The following is a 19,242-nucleotide window of genomic DNA, read 5'->3' on the forward strand; positions in this document are numbered from 1 at the left end:
GGAGCTCTGGGCAGTGGAGACTTCCTCAGCCAGGACAGACTGCCGGGCCGCCATCACTTGTCAAACAGCTTTCACCCTGGAGATTCAGGGAGGCCCCGGAACTGTGAAACGTTGCCTCCCAACAGCCTCCGGAGAACCACATGGAATTTATGTGCGGCTGGGTCGTTTTGTAAAGTGGTTTTCCGTGCCCTGCCACACAGTTTATTGTAAGATCCTGAGGCTCTTAAATGTCCCGGCACCCTGCTGTGCTCTAGAGGACACACCATATGGACTTGTCCTAACTCCTTCCCTTGAACCACGTCAGGAAGCACCTAGTTGCCTCTTGGGTCCCTGTTCTAGGCTGCAGGGGTCCTGCTAAATCCCAAATCACTGATTCCCCACAAGGGCCCTGGGGTAGCCTGGACGGTCACGGTGTTTATTTAATGAGAAAACAAAAATACTTTTCACCTCAATGAAATTTCAAAACCAAGCAGAACGTGTGTGGCTCTCCTCGGCATCCTGGGGACCCCGGGCCACTGTGGCTCTGTGCTGGCAGGGAGGACAGAGAATGACGTGGCATGGCGAGGGCAATTCGTCTATTCGTCATTAGAACAACAAGGCCAGCAGCCGCGCAGCTCTGGCCTTATCAGCGCGGGAGGCCTCGCTGGGTTCTATTAATTGCCCAATGCTGTTGGGTTTGGCAGATACAGGAAGCAGTTTACATGGCTACACAGTGCCCCAGCTCACAGTCTCTCTGAAACGGTATTATTGTAGCTGGATAATTGTGATTAGGGACAGTTCCCTGAGGAAGAACAGGCCTTTGATGACTGAGTCACTTCCTCTCCGCTCCGCTTCGGCGTGGATAGAGCCGTCCGTCCCACCAGCACACACCCTTTGCTAGCTGGAGTCCCATGTCCCACAGCACGTTCCCAAGCAGCGGCCCATCAAAACCAGGAGCACTGGAGATAGGGAAGCAGGCCGGAGACCAGCACTTGTCTTCCCTACTTGCACCCCTCTCCCCACTTTCTTTTGTAGGTGACGGTGACAGGCCACCTCGACAATGATCTCAACTTTGGAACTGGGGAAACCAGGCTCTATCTATGCTTTCAGCTGTGTGGCCTTGAGAGGGCCCTTCTTTGAGCCTCAGTTTCCCCACTTGTAAAGTAAGGATGATAAGAGAATTGATCCCACATGACTGTCACAAGGATGACATGGGGTTACCTTAATGTTTGTAAGCGCTCAATAAATAGTAGCTGTTACTGTTATAATCGTTGCTGTTAATTACTGCCCCCCAGAAAGCAATAGTGCGCTGAGGGCAGGATCGAGTGGCCTTCATCCCTGGTGGAAATGCAGCCACCTCAGAGGTGAAGGCAGGGAGGGCTGGAGCTGGCTAGAAGCAAAAGACTGGAGAAGGGCCAGATTCAGCATCCTCGGAGGCCGTTCCCTGGAAACAGGGCCCATCTCTCCAGCTCTGCACTTGGCATGTGGTCTCCAATACCACTAGGCCCACCCTCTTTGCTCAAGGGTTTTTAGTCAGAGTAGCCCCTCCTGGATTTTCCTGAATTTTCTTATCTCAGCTTCCATCAGGCCTCTGAGAGAAACACACCCGTCTGTGCACATTGGTGGGGACAGTGTTCCCCCAAGTGGGGACTCCACCCTATTCCCCCAAATGGGGACCCCGCCCTAATACTGGAACCCAGGGTGGGCCCTCCAAATGCCTGCAGATGCAGGAGGTGGGGTTTGACTGGGGTGAGGTGTGGCGGAGCTGGCCTGCCTTGTCACAGCCTGCAGAGGTTGGGGACACAAGTACATGTGGCAGTAGCCTTGACTCTTGACGATTGCATAGCAATGTAGCTTACAAGGGGTGACGGTGTGATTGGGAAAGCCTTGTGGATCACACTCCCTTTATCTAGTGTATGGATGGATGAGTAGAAAAATGGGGACAAAAACTAAACAAAAAATAAGGTGGTGGGGGAATGGTTTGGGTGTTCTTTTTACTTTTATTTTTTATTCTTATTTTTACTTTTTCTAGTATAAGGATAATGTTCAAAAATTTGAGCTGATGAATGCACAACTATATGATGGTACTGTGAACAGTTGATTGTACACCATGGATGATTGTATGGTATGTGAATATAACCCAATAAAACTGAATTAAAAAAAAAAAAAAAAAAAGACCTTCCCGCAAAGAAATCTCCAGTCCTAGATGGCTTACTGGTGAATTCTACAAAACATTTTGAGGAAATTGAAGAGGATATATTCATTGTCTTGATTGTGGTCATGGCTTCACATGTGTACACAATTGTCAAAATCTATAAAATTATATACTGTATATATATGAAGTTTGTTGTATGCCAATTATACCCCAATAAAGCTGTTAAAAAAGTTTTAAAATAAAAAATAAAAAAAGAAAGCACATGTGGGCTTTAGAGACAGATTCAACCTGCTGCTTACTAGTCACGCACTCTTAGGAAAGTCACTGTTCCTCTCAGAACTTTAATTTTTTCATCTGGCAAATGGGGATAAAAATACCTATCTCAGAGTGCTGTGGTAAGGGTGAAACTAGATATATATGCAAAGCACTTAGTTTAGTTCCTTAATTTAGAAAATACTCAACAAAGGCGGGGAGGGGGGGCGGGCAGTGGTGGCGGTGAGCCAGCTAGGCCAAGGAGAACACAGAACACCACTGGCAGGTTCTCAGCTCCCACTACTCAGAAATCCTTCTGGGACCTGACGTGTCTCAGGAATTGCCTGCCAGACTCAGTGTCCCCAAACATTGGGAAAGTATATTGGGGAAACTCGGTACGGGCAGGAACCATGTTTGTATTGTTCACCACTGGATACCAAGTACCTGGTGTATTTGTTTCCTGTTGCTGCTGTAACAAATTCCTACATATTTAGTGGTTTAAAACAATACATATTATTTTACAGGTCTGGAGGTCAGAAGTCCAAAATGAAGTCACTGGATTAAAATTAAGGTATAGGCAGGGCTGCATTTCTTCTGGGGGCAATTTGCTTCCTTGCCTTTTCCAGGCTCCAGGGGCTGCCTGCATGGCCCCTTCCTCCATCTTCAAAGCCAGCAGCAGAGCATCTGCACATCTCCCTCAGACCCTCCTGCCTCCCTCTTTCACTTATAAGGACCTCTGTTATTATGTAGGGCCCATCTGGATAATTCAGGGTAATTTCCTCATCTCAAGGTCAGCTGATTAGCAACTTTAATTCCCCCTTGTTATGAAATGTAACATATTCACGGGTTCTGGGGATTAGAATGTGGCCATTTGGGGGGCAATATTACTTTGCCTACTACACCTGGAATGAAAGAAAGTAGATCAAATGCCAGATAATAACATTGAGCACCGAGTTTGGACTGAGCTCCTTGCCAAGGATGGCGGGAGGTTCTTACAGTCTACTCCAGGACTCAAAATGTTCAGTGGTGAAAACAGTCATGAACACATTACAAGTAATTACAACCTAGAGCAAGTGTTAACAGGGTGCAAAAGCCCTTAGGGGATGAAAAGTCTCAGGTCAAGCCCCAATAAATCAAAATATTTATTCACTAAATATTTTGAGCATCAGTTAGGTACTAAGTGAGGTGCAGATAAATAAAATTATTATCCCTGCCTTTCAGGAACCTGTAGACTCGAGAAAACCTCCTAGAAGAGATAAGGATTGAACCGGGGTTAGACATAGGAGAGGGCTAAGGATCTGGGGAGAGGATGATGGTTTTGAGAGTTAGTACATAGCAGTTACAAGTACAGAATCTGCAGTCAAGACTGCCTGGGTTCAGAGATTGGCTCTGCCATTTACTAGCTGTGTGACCTCCAGCAGTTTCCTTAACTCCTCTGTGCTCTACTTATCTCATTTAAAAAAATGGGAATAAAAAATAGTTCCTATGTCATAGAGACATGGGAAGGATTAAGTGACTTAATATTTGCAAAGTGCTTAGAACCATGCCTCGCACATTCAAAGTGCTATTGAATTGTTAACTAATATTTTTTCCCCTTCTTCTCCTTCTCTCAGTCTTAAAATAACAAGCAAGGAGGGTGGGATAGTCCAGTGGATACTTGAAAGGAGACGGTTGTGACAACTAACGATCTGTGGTCTGAAGTTTCATTTGGGGGTGGAATTTTCCACTTTCAGATTCTCCCAAGGCAGTTCCTACTGACAGCTGTTGGGTGACAATATGTCACCGAGCAGATTTCCTCATGATCCCCTAATATAGACAGACCAAAGGGCACTGAGTTTGACCCCAGCAGGGCAGACTCAAACCTTGGCATTGTTCTTTGTGGGTCCGTGCACCAGATGCTGGGGAGTGGGGAGTAGGAAAGCCAGAAGCTCCCAACCCAGGCTGGGGTGGGGGGCAGTCAGGCCCAGATTCCCTGGGGAAAGGTCCCTTTTGGCCACTGGAATCTTTTACCAAACAGACCTAGAAACATTATTCTTGTTCCCCAGTATCCTATGTGCCCACTCTTCCTTAGACTCAGGGTTAATGGTTGCTTAGCGAGCCAAGTCTCCGTTATCACAGGGGGCTAAAACTGGATTTGTTTGAAGCATTTTCTCTTTGGAGGTGCAGTAATTGCCCTCCGATCAGACAGGAAGTCCTATTGCTCGAAAGGAGCCAGTGTTATCAAGAGAAAACACATCAGCGCCTGTCCTCGCTGGCAGGGAATTGTGATAATCAACAAGTCTCCTCTCCAGCTGGCCGCGGGGCCCTTTGTTCAGACAGCGGACAGGTCAGGGAAAGTTTGAGCCGGCAGTGCTTTTAAGACGGGGCAATTCCAATTCTTTCTGTTCATATTTTTCTCCCCAGGGGACAGGCTTTCCCCAGGGAAGGAGGCTAATCTGGGTAAATTGTTCTGAAGCCATCAGACAAATCTGATTACATCACTCCCCTCCTTGAGCCCACCAAGGGCACCCCCGTGGTCCTCAGGATCAAGTCCAATTCTTTCACATGGTTTACAAGGCCCTTGGTCACCTGGCCCTGCTGGTCCACTTCTCCCTCCTGCTTTGTCTATCATCACTCCCACCCAGCACTCTTCTTTCCAGTTCTTTCAGTGCCTAGTGGGTACTGTATCCCTGAGCAAGTTAAGAGCAAGTTCTCTTATCTCTGTCTGGAACATTTTTTCCTTTCTCCACTTCCTCGGACTGTGGGCATGCATTTCTTATTTCCAATACTACATACCAACTGGAGAATCTTGAGGTTAAATTTTGTCATCAACCTCGTCATCGTTGTCATCACCGTCACCTCTTCAGAGAGAGCATAGCCTAGTGAAAGGAGCATGGAGTCAAGTGAGATGGATCTGGATTTTGTCCAAATTCTGTCACTCACTAATTGTATGAACTTGGATAATTCATCTCACCGTGTTAGGCCTCAGTTTTCTCATCTGTAAAATGGTTCTAATAAACACCAATTCGCAGAGTTGTTGGGAAGATTAAATAAGATAATAAATATAAAGTAAGTGGCCAGAGAAAATGCTCAGGAAATAATGGCTCCCATTCCACAGTCCCTCCTCTCCATTCATGACATCCATTCATTCACCTGTTCACTCATTAATTCATCTTTCATTTACTCCTTCATTCATTCACTAAGCAGGCCCTGAGTGCTATATGCAATATGGTGTATTGGGTCTAAGACATTGCTTATGTGCTCAGCAGACCAGATAAGCAGACATAAGAGAAAAGTCCTATAAAGGTCAAGAAATGAATGCTACAGACATGACTGACAAATTTCTCTGAGCCAGGCCCACAACTCTACCAGCTAATTGCTATGTGGCTTTCTGTGTGCTCTTGTCCTAGGATGTATGCTTCTTGAGGACAGAGCTTTCTGATATATCAGTGTCCCTCACCAGAAGATGATACTGAAGGTAATAGTGATGATATCAATAGTAGGTGCTTAATGATTGCTACCACTAATAAGTCTCATTTATTGAGCACATGCCATGTACCAAGCTTGCACTAAAGACTTCATGTGCCCTATCTTATTCAGTCTTTACAATGACCCTATGAGGTAGGTGCATTATCATCCCCACTTTATAGATGAGAAAGTTAAGGCTCACCGAGGCTGTCATGCCCAGGGTTATACAGCTAAGAAGTGGCAGAACAGAAACTCAAATGCAGGTTTTTCTGAGCCCAGACCTATCTAGAACTCAAAGGCATACTGCTTCCTGTATGTGGCCATTGCATGGACGCTCCAGGTAGCACAGCTTCTACAGGGCCTAGAAAGCTCCAGGAAAGGCAGGACAGAAGTGACCAGGGTAGTGCCTCTTTTGTTTGGCTTCACTTCAAACAAAGATCACAGCAAGGAAACTGAAGCCCCTGACTTCCTTTCTCTGAAGACCAAAGCAAGGCCAAAAATAGGAGAGAGAGGAAACATTTGATCTCAAAGTGTCAAACGAATGTAAACATCCTTCCAACTTTGCCATTGGGCTGCCACACTGAAGTTAGTCAAGGGGTCAGTCTGCTGGTCAGTGCCCAGCCAGAACCCCTTGGGTCAACACAGGTCTGGGGTCTGCTAGCACATCTCCAGGGTTTTTAGAATGTTGAACATCAGAGTGTCCATGGTGCTTCAAGATTCTTGTGGCCAAAAGAATACACCTCACAGAGCTCCAGCTAACTACAGGAGGCCCCAGCTGCTGTGCTCCAAAATCCATTGCTGCATTTGCTCTGAGGTCACAGCCTACAGGCTGTTCCCAGCCAGTGTCTGGAGAGCAGGGATACTAAGGCAGACCTGTTCTTGGAAGATGTGGGAACTTGATAGCTGATTTTGGCTCAAGGACTCCCTGACAGCCTTGCTGAACTTTCCATGTATTGTATGGTGGTCTAGGGTACTTCCACTTAACCCTCCTTCCCTCTCTCCTTCACTCAGAGTCAGACTTGCATCATGATCTGAGGGTGCTCCCAGCCTTCCCCAGCTCCTTCTCCGTTTCCTCTCCTAGGCGTTCCTCCTAACATCCTTGCACGTTCAATCCCCTGCGTTTTGGAGCACCCAGACCAACTCAGAGATCATCTAGGAATGGCCTCATTTTATGGCTGAGAAAACTGAGGCTCAGAGAGGCAAAGGGATTTTTCCAAGGTCACAAATAAATAGTGTAGAGCTGGTGTCTTAGTTTCCTAGGGCTGCCTTACTAACCACATACCACAAACTGGGTGGCTCAAACAACAGAAATGTATTGTTTCACAGATCTGGAGGCTAGAAGTCCAAAACCAAGGTTTCAACAGACCCATGATCCCTCTGAAATCTGTCAGAGAGAGTCCTTCCTCACTTCTTCTTAACTTCTGGTAGTTTGCTGACAGTCCTTGGCTTGCAGCTATCGCACTTCAATCTCTGCCTCTATCATCATATGGCCGTCTACTCTCTTGTCTATGTCTCCTCCTTGTCATACTCCTGTATGACCTCACCTTAATTTAACTAATTTCATCTGCAATGACTTTATTTCCAAATAAGGTCCCATTCAACAAGTACTAGGGCTTAGGGTTTAAATATCTTTTTGAGGATCACAATTCAACCGGCAACAGCAGGGAATGGGTCTCCCAGCTTGCGGGCTATATTTCTTTTCTTTACTTCGTGTGAGTTTGGTATGGGAAGGGAGAGAAGTGATGAGAATCATGCAAGGGGCCTCCCTCATCCACACTCACTCATAGCTTCCCTCTAGACTGAGAGCCCCAGAAGGTAAAGACGGTGTCTCTTATTCACCTATTCGTCCTGGACACTCCAGTCTCCAGGGCTTGGGTCCTTAACCATGCTGCTTGCCTGACATAATAAATGTAAGAGCACCATTCAAATGAGAGGGGTTATTATTGCCGATGTAATTGGGACAAAGGCGAAGGGGAGCAGACGATTGCCACAAATGTGTGTGTGGAGAGCAGAAAGGAGTGGGAATCTTCCCAATCAGAGAAATGGGAGCATCAGCATTTGCCCCGGGCCCTCTCCTTGCTGGAGCCCAAGTAGACCTGTCGGGTAAGAGGCCTTCTATTATTTCCTCCGCACCTGGTCAGGAATTATGGATGCCACATGGTTTCCATCACTCTAATTTCCTCCATCTCCCCAGTGACACTGAGCTCAGTTCCTGATAAGGGGCTTCCTTAATAGTCTCCCATTTCCCTGCTGACACCGGAAAATAGGCCTGATTTGGTGGGGTGTTACTGCAATGAGCAAGGCAGAGCTGTCAAGCCCCAACCATTAGTGGGCCTAGAATCAACAGTGTTCAGGCAACCCTCGTTTCCCTGAAAGCATTCATTTGGCACATATGCTGTTTGTCAGGCGGTTAGTTCCTTTCTCTAATGTCCCACAGTCCATGGCCCTGCACTAGAGCCTCTCCTTCTCCTACAAAGTGCTGAGGGAGTTTGCAAGTTCCAGACAGCATCAGCATTCTCTCCTCAGAACAAAAGAAGGGTGATAAGACTGGGTATTTGTCAGCAATGGGTTGTAACTAATGACAGTCTTGGTTGATGTTCTTTGGTTGCATGCAACAGACATTGACTGTGGTGAACTTTAGCAAAGTAGGATCTATTGGGAAATCTCTTTAGGACTCATGGGTGAGGCTGGATCAATACCAGCCAAGTTTCCTAAAATTCAAGTTCAAGGGAGAGAACATCAGTTTGGTCTAGTTTGGGTCATTTGCCTATTCTCTGGCCAAAGGAATGTAGGGCAACTCGATGGTTTGTAACTAACGAAGTTGGAATGATGATACCAGATGAAGAGAGAATGGATGTGGGTCAGGCAAAAATAATGGAAGTCCCCTTGGTGGATAAACATCTGGAGAAGTTGGGGAGCCCAAAGAAGGTGCTAATGACCCAGTGTATGGCAATCAGACCCCCTTTAGCCTTTAGTTGTCTCCACCAGCTCTGTGTAAAGTGCTTGGCATTGAATGCATGTTTAGTAATTGATAGCTAGAGATGCTTGAGTTATTGGTATTGTAGCATAATTCCAAACGTAAGGCAAAGTTAAAGCACCTGGCAGAAGGCTGGAAACATGGCATAATTATTGTCTTAGAATTCATGATGAATCCTGCTAAGTCTTTTGACCAGTTCTTTTTTAAGGTTGCTGCTAAATATAGTAGGTAATGGGAATGACCTGAGATTTTTGAAGACTTGGATGAGACATAAAGGAAGAACTTGCAGCCTTTAGAAGGGATTATAGAATAGCATCGTGAACCCTTCTTCTCAATAGATATCTTTAAACAAGGGAATTTTGTACATCCTTAAGCCAATCCCAGCACTGTCATACAGAACTTGTACTATAATTGCTTGTTTACTTGCCTGGATCACCTTTTGACTGCCAGTTTCTTGGGGAAGGAGGGCAGAGGCTGGGAGCTTCTTGCTCACTGCTGTAATTTTGGGACCCAACACAGGCATGGCCCATGATATGTGCAAAATATGTGACTGACTGAAGTGATGATTGACCTTTCAAGGTCACTGGTTGGCTAACGGCAAAGCGTTACAGTTGCTGCACCACAGCCATCTGTAGAGCCAGAATAAAGTGTCCTAATGCCCTAAAACCTTTTAAGGTTTTCTTACCTAAAGCCTTGAACTCTTTAGTGAAGTGGAGGGGAGAGAGAGATTGGAGGGGCTAGCAGGGAAATTCATGATTCAGAGGTGGGGCCAGGAGGAGTGGAAATGGAGGACAGAGGGCAGGATGTTGACGGGCAATTCCCATGGGGACCTAGACACTTCATTTAGTTCTGGCCTAGAAACTGCTGACCACAGGTGTCCTCCTGACTCAGATGCCCATAGGCTGGAGGGAAGTAGGCTGTCACTGTGCTATCCATCCTCTCCAAAGAGAAAATGTTAAATAGTATACAGGACATGTCAAAGGCAATTCTTGACGAAAGGCCATGTGCACATTGAGGGAATAAATGCTATAGGAGGTCAGATGAGTAGGACACCATCATGGCAGAAGTGGTCAACGATGGCTTTGTGGGTAAGGAGGGGAATTCAGATTGGCCTCAAATGATGGGAGAGATTTGGATATGTGGAGGAAAAGGAGGACAGGCAGGAAACAGAGCCTAAATGAAGCGCAAAAGTGAAAAAGTAGAGTGTGTGCTACCAAGGCAACAAGTTCCTGGCAAACTCAGGAAAGTACATAGTCAGAGAAAAGGTGAGACAGGGAAGCTGGGGTCAAGCGAAGGAAAGCCCTTAATATCAAGGTAAATTATTACTTTTGATTCATATATATATTTCTTAAGTACTAGCTACATATGAACTAGCACGAATGAATGAATGAATGAATGAATGAATGTGAAAATGCACAGAGAGTGAACAGGAAGGGAGAAGATGGCTCTTGTGTTGTTACATTAATTCCTTCCAATCCAGTTATGACAACGTGATTTAAACAGCCTCCCAGGTGAGTTACACTCACCACTGCCACAGGGCTGGGAGGCTCCCTAGAACTCTGGCAGAAGAGGTGGCCTGGCTCACACAAATGTGCTGTAGCTTCTGGGGCAGGTCTACAGCTAGTGAAGTTCTCCAGTGACCACTCTTGTGTCGGCCAATAGAGGGGTTTAGCCAAGTGGGTTAACCTGTTAAGTAGAACAGACTATTTCCATACGGCGAAATTTCAGGGATGCCGGGAAGGCTTACTGCCTCCAAACAGCCCACCCCATCCCTCGACCCAGTTGGATAATGCCTGAAATTTCATAATCAAAGCTTCGTCTCTTAGCTCCAAGCTGAGGATGCTAACGCTGAAAGCTGTTCTATCAGTTACACCCTGCTGCAAATGAAGGACCTAGAAGCTGGTTTTGACAGGAAGTTATGAGTGGGAAAGAAAGATGTAACCTGAGAACGTGAGGTGGAAGATTTTCAGGGACATTGAAAGGGGTAGGGAGACAGCAGAGAGAAGGAGCCGGAATCATGACAAATTTTGCCAAGGGCAATTTTGCCAGGTTCTAGCAACTAATCCGAACACTAGCCAGACTGTCCGGTTGTTAGCAAAAATGTGTTATAAACTCAGTCTGATTACAGCATCATGCAGATGATTTAAATGGCTGCATTAGGCAGCTAAATCCAGAACTGTTGACCTCTCTAACACATACAGGAGCTTGGCTAATCTTAATTTTAGCAGGTTGCTGCTCCTCCCCAGCAGCTGCCTGCCTCAGAGGATGAGTGATACTGTTCTCAAGACCCTGAGGAGGCCCAGGTTGTTCAGGAGGATGGAAGTGTTCATTCTTATTATAAAATCCCCTGGGAACACCAGGCCGTTTAAAGGATCAGTGTGTGGGCCATTTTTTTTCTGAGAAACCTGCCCTACAGTCTCATGCTGCATATTTCCCAGTCATAATAGTTTGGAGAAAAATATTGCTAAATAGCTGCATAAACAATTTTAATTGGCCTGGGCTCCCAAAATGTGCTATTTTTGTTCTGCTGCCAAGCTTGCTTTTTTACTAGCTAATTATGCCCAGCATTTAACTTTCAGCAAAAAAACAGGAAATAGGGCATTCATTACTCGAGTGACAACTTTTCAACAAGCCCACATTTCAACATCCATTGTGTAATTTCCTCTCCCGAGCTTACAGTTAGTTGTTCCATCAGGCCTTTGGAAACAAACAGCTCCTTCAGTGGGGGCTGGGAGAAGCTTTGTTCCGTTCTGAATGCTTGACTATCTCCAACTTAGGCAGAGGGAGAGGCTCCCACAAGCCACCAGCCCCGACAGGGTGGGTGTCCCACCTTGTCTGGGATCCTTGCAGAAATTCCCGGACTAGAGTTTTTGCTAGTCTGAGTTGGCTGCCAGATGGGACTCTCCCATCAGGAGCTGGCCTCTGCCTGTTGTTTACTCAGTGCTCCAAGGCTCCTGGGGACTTGGGGCAAATCTCAGAGGGATGCCCTCTTGTCCCCTGAAGAATCACAAAAGGCAGTCAAACCAATTTGTCAGGGAGTAACTCGTAGAAAGCTCTGTAAAGCCATGTCTTGTTATATGATCTCTTAAAAATTTATTTTCTACAAAAAATCTTATTGTGGTATATATCACACATGCAGAAAAAGTATTCCAGTTATTAAGTGTACTGTTCACTGAATTATCATAAAGCAAACAGCATATGAAAACCATCCAGGTTAAAAATTGATTATTATCAGCACCCCAGAAGCTTCCTTTGTGTTCCTTCCCAATCACTACTCCCTGCATCTTTGCCAGTGGTGATGACCATCCTGACTTTTAATACTATAGTTTAGTTTTAGATGTTTAAATTTAATGTAAATGGAACTATACAGACTATATAAAACTACATAATGGAACTATATAAAATGTGCCTATGCATGAGCGGGTATTCTTATAACTGGCTTCTTTTGACCTACTGTTCTACTTTGTTTTGTTGCTTGTAGCTGTACCTCATTCATTTTCATTTTTATGGAGTATTCCATTGTATGATTATATCACAATTTATCTTTTTTACTACAAAAAGACATATGTTGTTTCCAGTTTGCGGATGTATTCTTCCTAATCCAAAGTGAGGTCCTGATGGCTTGTAGGATGCCCCACTGGGCACCAACCAAGGCTCTCACACTCTATCCATGTTATTCTAAATCTCTAGCATAATTTCCTTACAAGTTTGCAAAAAACATCTTTAGCAAGTCCCATCATGGATCTAATGTCCTAGTTCTGTGCTCAGTTTCTGTCAAGGTCACCAAAGCTATCCTGCTACATTGTTCACAGTTTATATCATAATGACAAAGCATCACTCACAGAGTTTCATTGCCACTGTGTGACAATGCACATGCTCAGGCAGTCGTTTCCTATATCAAAAGGACCAGGAGGCAGGGAGAACACTGGGCCAGGCCAGGCTTACCTCTAACAATTTCTGAGCCTCACTTTCCTCTTCGGCATATGGGGGACTATAATCTCTGTCTTACACTGTCCTTGAAAGATTCAAATGGGACAAAGCCTAGGATGACCATAGACTCTGTCTGCCCAGCATGCTGCCCCAGGCCCTTCTAGTCACATATGATTCCCCTTGCTTGCACTGGTGGGCACATTTCTTGCACTTGGTAATTCACTCCTAATACAGCCCACATCTGGCTGCAATGAATGGCCCAGAGATGGTCATATGGCTCAAGTGGCAGGAGCAGGCAATGGAAGAAATTCCTTGGGATTCCTCTGCTGGCCCCAAACCATAGGCATTATAAGATAGTGTAGCTCTGAGCTAATACTGGGTGTGCTTGAGCCCCAGCTTTCTTTTTACTATCTGTGGGACTTGGGACAATCCTATTTACCTCTCTGTACCTCAGTTGTCTCATGTTGCAGTCAGGGTTCTAAGAAGCAAACAACATAAAGGATTCTGGTGAGTTCAAAAATTAAAAGCATGCTTTAAAGCATATTAGGAAGCTCACAGAATTCTCTGGGAGGGCCAGAGGGTCAGGCTTGGAGGCTTTTCATCAGAAACAACCTCCCAGGTGACACCCAGTACCGATTCAGAGGAATGAGCCCACCCCCAGCCCTGGGCATAGGCAAGGGCAGCGTGCATGGCTGAGGCTGGTCATGTGCACGGCCAGTCATGTGCACGGCCACTAGAATCTTTACTGCTGCTCCCCCTGGAAGCTGAACGCTTTGGCCATCCTCCTCAGAGATTCCACCCTATGTCGACTTCTTCACGTCATGAAGTTCTGAACTGACCTCTCTTGTGGGTGCACCAGATGGGTGACTCCTCTGTCATGTACCTGAACTAGAGCTACAAAGGAATCTAGAAAACATGTGTCTGGCTGGCTGTACCTTGGAGAGGCACAAACTCACAAAGTGGGGGAAAGCCAATTATAGGAAGGGTGTTCAAACATGCTCGGTGGCCAAAAAGAACTGCAGCCACCCACTGCATCCATCTGTAAAATGGGAATAATGAGAGATATTTTGAGGACTAAATGAGTTAACATCTGAAAAGCATTAGCCTGTGCCTGGCACATAGTAAGCACTCAATGGAAATTCAGTAATACATTGGCTACAATTTCACATCACTCATCTGAAATGAGTAGCCAGGGGCCTTGACCTCATTCAGTGGGGAAGCTGGTCTGCAAGGGAAGGGAATGAAGGGGGTACCCTGTGAGAACAGAGAAGCAAGAGGGTGAGAGTCTTTGAAAGCATCAGCCTCCTGTTATCATCCTCAGCTACCTTCCTGCCCCACTTATGTAAATCAGTAGTTCCCCCTTCTTTTGTTTAGCTTAAGTTAATGTCACAGATTGCTAGAACAGAACTTTGCAAGCCTCAGTTTTTGATTGGGACAGCAATATGATTGATGTCCAGTACCAAAGTGGATGTGCGATAAATCCAAATATAGAGATTTCAAGAGAGAATGGTCAAGAACCTCTTAAACACCCTAATTTAATTTGAGGTTTAAAAAGGAGTCAGAGCCCTCTACCATAGGTTTTACCCTTGGGAAGACGGTTGCTGCAAAGGAGAGGCCAGGCCTCCCTATAATTGTGCCTAAGAGCCTCCTCCCGAATGCCTCTTTGTTGCTCAGATGTGGCCCTCTCTCTCTAGCTAAGCCAACTTGAAAGGTGAAATCACTGCCCTCCCCTCTACGTGGGATCAGACACCCAGGGGAGTGAATCTCCCTGGCAACGTGGAATATGACTCCCGGGGAGGAATGTAGACCTGGCATCGTGGGACAGAGAACATCTTCTTGACCAAAAGGGGAATGTGAAAGGAAATGAAATAAGCTTGAGTGGCAGAGAGATTCCAAAAGGAGCCAAGAGGTCACTCTGGTGGGCACTCTTACGCACACTTTAGACAACCCTTTTTAGGTTCTAAAGAATTGGGGTAGCTGGTGGTGGATACCTGAAACTATCAAACTACAACCCAGAACCCATGAATCTCGAAGACAATTGTATAAAAATGTAGCTTATGAGGGGTGACAATGGGATTGGGAAAGCTGTAAGGACCACGCTCCACTTTGTCTAGTTTATGAATGGATGAGTAGAAAAATAGGGGAAGGAAACAAACAAACAAACAGACAAAGGTACCCAGTGTTCTTTTTTACTTCAATTGCTCTTTTTCACTTTAATTATTATTCTTGTTATTTTTGTGTGTGTGCTAATGAAGGTATCAGGGATTGATTTAGGTGATGAATGTACAACTATGTAATGGTACCGTGAACAATCGAATGTACGATTTGTTTTGTATGACTGCATGGTATGTGAATATATCTCAATAAAATGAAGATTAGAAAAAAAAAAAAAAGGAGTCAGAGGTGGTTAATGGGAGTTTGGGAAGGAAAATATCCTCAAAGAAGTCTGTGCTGTGATCCCTAATCCTCCCCGACTTGAAGGATAGATGGATAACTGCCCTCACCTGAAGTTTCAAGAAGGGGACATCTTCAAACTATTTGAGGAAGAAATTGATGGAGAAGTTTATTTGGAGGAGCCGTTGCATTAGGATAATCTTGCACTTCCCCAATTTGTCAGGGTAAACGGATGTGTGTGTATTTCCTATGGTTCAGATATAAGAAAATAGGGCTGGTATGGAGTTGCCTTGAATTTTGCCCAATAAAGCTGTCTGTTGGAGTGAAGCAACCACAGCAGAAAGAGGCTGAAAGTGTACAGATGACCATGAACTGGGAGATGAGTTACAGGAGACCACTTGGAAGAGAGACAAATCTCTCTAGGTCAAGAGCATGGCAGAAGAGAGGTCCTCAGCAGGGAACCTCCAAAATGCCCACGAAAGAGCCATGGATAGAGCCAACATGAAAGAAAGAGTCGACTGCAATCGTCTTCCAGACCATTGGAGATATCCACTTCGGCCTGACTCTAGTATATCTGGGGGTGTACCCGAGTCCAGTACATCCAGGGATGCTAACTTTAACCTTAAGTCTAGCCCATGACTCTTTCCTAGGAGAGCACAAGTCCACCTATCCAAGGAGGCAAAATCTTATTGCCTCATTTCTCTTCCCTCCCAAAGTTGACCCTGGTAGGAAGCAAAAGGGCAGCTAATAAAGTTGGGAGGAGGTTAGCAGATTGAGATTAAGGAGCAGGTGAACCATGTTCCCCTCCCTTCTAAAGTCCCAAGCTGGGAGCATCAGGGAGAAGGAATACATAAATCCAAGTCAAGTTTGGCGTTTGATGGTCTGTTCTTCTCATTACCCAGTTGGGAGAGTGTTTGCAACTTAAAGTGACAATAGAGTTGTGCAGAAGCTAAGAGGTGAGCAGAAAAGCTATATGCTTGCTAGAATTTTTATCCAGGGCAGGAAAACATTACTCCCTACTGAATATAATTTATGGGTACCGAAAGAAATAGTTTCATTTAGATTTACAATCCACGTCATGGCATTCATGTACTGATTGTACCAGGTTGGGCTGGATTTCTGTCCCTTGCAACTCAAAAGAATCCAGGTTCCAGGGATTGGACAGCTTGAAAGGCTATAATCCTCCTCCCCCATCTGATGCTCAGAGTCCTTCTGTGACTGATGTGTGGATGAGAAAGCAAACTGTAATCTCTGAAGCATACCCAAAGGCAGGCTGACTATACCCCATGTTAGCCTACTCATCTTACAGAGAGGGCCTTCTCCCAGAGCTTGTCCAGGTGTAGACAAAAGGAGGCAATGTGTCAACACCTGTCCCCACCCCAAGGATCCCAGCCTCTGATAGTTTCATACAGCTATGGGCATTCTAGGATCCCCCACTGTACATACCAATTTTTCTTCTTCCTTTATACACCTCTATTGCAGTTATATAATGCTGTGTAACAAACAACCTAAACTTGCTGACATAGAACAACCAAAATTTTTTCTGTTCATATGTTCTGCAGGTCAGGACTTTGGTGAGAATGGCTTGTAATTTTACTACGATATCTGGGGCTTCAACTGGTGAGACTTGAATGGCGGGGGCTGGAGTCATCTGAAAGCTTCTTCACTGACATATGCCTGGTGCTTGGACTGGGTTGGGCTCAGCTGGGGCAGTTGAGTGGAACACCACTGTATGGCCTGTCCACAGTCTGGTGCCTTCAGTGAGGTCAGATGTTTTATATATGATAGTTCAATTCTCCAAGACTGAGTGTTCCAGAAGGACAAGGTGAAAGCTGTATGGTCTTTCATGACTTGGCTTTGAAACTCATATATACCTTAAATCACAGTAAGGGGGCTTCCTCAAACTTTTTGAGGAAGAAATTGCACAGACTCAAGGGGAAGGAACATAGGCTTCACTTCTTGATGGGAGAAGTGTCAAAGAATGCATAGCCATATTTTAAAACATTCATGCTTTAAATTTATCTATCCACTGCCCCAGTTGCTCAGATCCTTTATTTTTGTAAGACTCTTTTGGTTGCAAAGATAGACAAGAAATAACACAAGATAGCTTAGGGGGAAAAAAAAGACATGGATAATTTATTATAAGGATAGTGATATCTCACCAAAAAACCCAAATATCTCGCTACAAGCCCTGTTGTGTGCTTAGTGCTAGGGAGGGCTGAGGGTTAATGAGGCAAACGCATCCCTGCTAATGTATTACTGTACCCGGGTAATAATGCGTTAGCCCAAAGGCCCTTTGGGAATGCCACTAATGGCAACCTTGTCACAGCTCAACAGAGAGGAGGCCACAAGTATGGGTCTGCTTGTACCTCCCTCAGGTGGGAGCTGCAAAATGAGGGTCTAGAGAGGGCTGCTTGGAGCAGTGCTCTGCAGACCCTACGCACATGGGTATTTATTTCAGAGGGTGGTCTTAGGTATTTTTTTTACCCATTCTAACTATCAGACTGATTCTGGCTATCCCCAGCCTAGCATGATCCAGTCATTCATTAATTCATCAAATATTTATTGAGCCTGTTGGGTATGCCCAGCACTGTGGCAGTGAACAAGACATTCCAGAGCCAGATGAGATGAAAAATGCTCTGATCCGGGACCCAGGAACCCTGATTCTGCCAGTTACTCTCTGAGTGACTTTGGACATCAACTCTCTGGGCCTCAGTTTCCCCATCAGTCAAATCCAGGCCTGGGCCTGGAATGATCTCTAACATCCCCCCAAAAACCCCAGAAGATGTTTTTGGCACACCAGGCACTCCTAAAATTTCAATCCTCAACCTCAAGTTTATTTTCTCTCTTTTGCCTTTACTGCTGGCTGGCTTACTCGTGCTGTAATTTATTTAACTGAGCCATGCTGAGCAGTTTGGAACTGAGTTTGCATGAATCACTGTCCATAAAATCAAGTTAAATGGATTTCATTCCACACAGCACACCTGTGTATATACTCTGGGAGAAGAAGCTGGATTTTCTTGGCTCTTCCAGACCATGGTTAGAATTGCTTCTTTACAGATACAGCATTCACATTGTATTTATAGTCCATTGTTAAAACAGCCTCCTTCAGAGACCTGAAAGTAAAGTGTTGGATGCAATTTTTCCTTCAGATCATTTTATACAGCTGTCCTGTTTCTCTATCTAGCTGGGAAAGCTGACATTGATTTCCTCTATTTTATCAGAGTTGGCAAATATCAGATTCAACTTCATTCAGTCATTCAGTAAATATTTATTGAGTGTTATGTGAAAGCACACTGAGCTGGATTGAGGAGTGGGGGTTCAGGGGAAGTGTCACGCTTGTCAAAGACTCTGCAAACTATGCAGACCGGTAAGTAACAACTCAAGGATTAAGCAAGGCACAAGAATGTCGCTAGGCAGAAAATGGGAGATTGGATGTGTTGATGTGTTCTGGGGAGGATTATGGAGAGTTTGGGGAGGATGTTGAGCTTGTGAGGTGGTTTTCTCTTTGGAATGGTGCCCACATTCCCCACCCCACCCCCCCATCCCACAGACATAACCCAGTCATTTCAGTTCACCATTTTGTAAAAGGATGCTGATCAGAAAAAAAGTAAAAAAAGGTTTTCAGTGGAGATGAGCTTTTATAGGAAGAAATGCCCAAAGGGTCCGCTATGGTGCTCATGAAAATATTTTTGTTTGAGCCAGTGTGAGGGATTATAAAGGGATTTATTTTGTATTGTAACACAGCCAAAAGCACAAGCAGAGTGTGACTAAAATGGCAGTGCCCTGGACTGGGTGTTTGGATCTTTGTTCTTATTTTCTATCTTGATAGAAAATGTGCGCTTTTCACTCTGCCGCAGAATAAACATTTCACGGTTTTCCTGGCTGATTTCAACTGTTTTGGAAAATTCAATTCTATTTTCCCCGTCTGGGACTCAGAGGGATGGACTGGGATTGTAAGGGAAGGGCACGGAGGGAACTCCCCTCTCCACTGACACTATGTTTGTAGCCGTACAGTCCTTTTGAAAAAATCGAGATGCTTCAAAAGACTTTAAGCTTTGGGTGAACCTGTGTTTGTATCTAGGCTGCAAGCAAAATTTGATTTCAC

At 45.1% G+C, this 19,242-nt stretch overlaps 1 long non-coding RNA gene across 2 annotated transcripts in view; it reads left to right on the forward strand.

Annotated features, from left to right (window-relative positions):
• Positions 1-19,242, forward strand: part of LOC119536345 — a 93,077-nt gene that overhangs the window by 28,291 nt on the left and 45,544 nt on the right. Inside the window, exon 4 of one of the 2 annotated variants that reach the window (XR_005217387.1) lies at positions 16,697-16,779. The exons of the other annotated variant lie outside the window; for it this stretch is intronic. This is a non-coding gene — a long non-coding RNA (uncharacterized LOC119536345). Of the gene's footprint in view, positions 1-16,696; positions 16,780-19,242 lie in introns of those variants that run through there. 2 annotated transcript variants of the gene reach the window in all.

The sequence above is a fragment of the Choloepus didactylus genome, chromosome 6, assembly GCF_015220235.1.
Source record: "Choloepus didactylus isolate mChoDid1 chromosome 6, mChoDid1.pri, whole genome shotgun sequence".
Classification (NCBI taxonomy): Eukaryota; Metazoa; Chordata; class Mammalia; order Pilosa; family Megalonychidae; genus Choloepus; species Choloepus didactylus.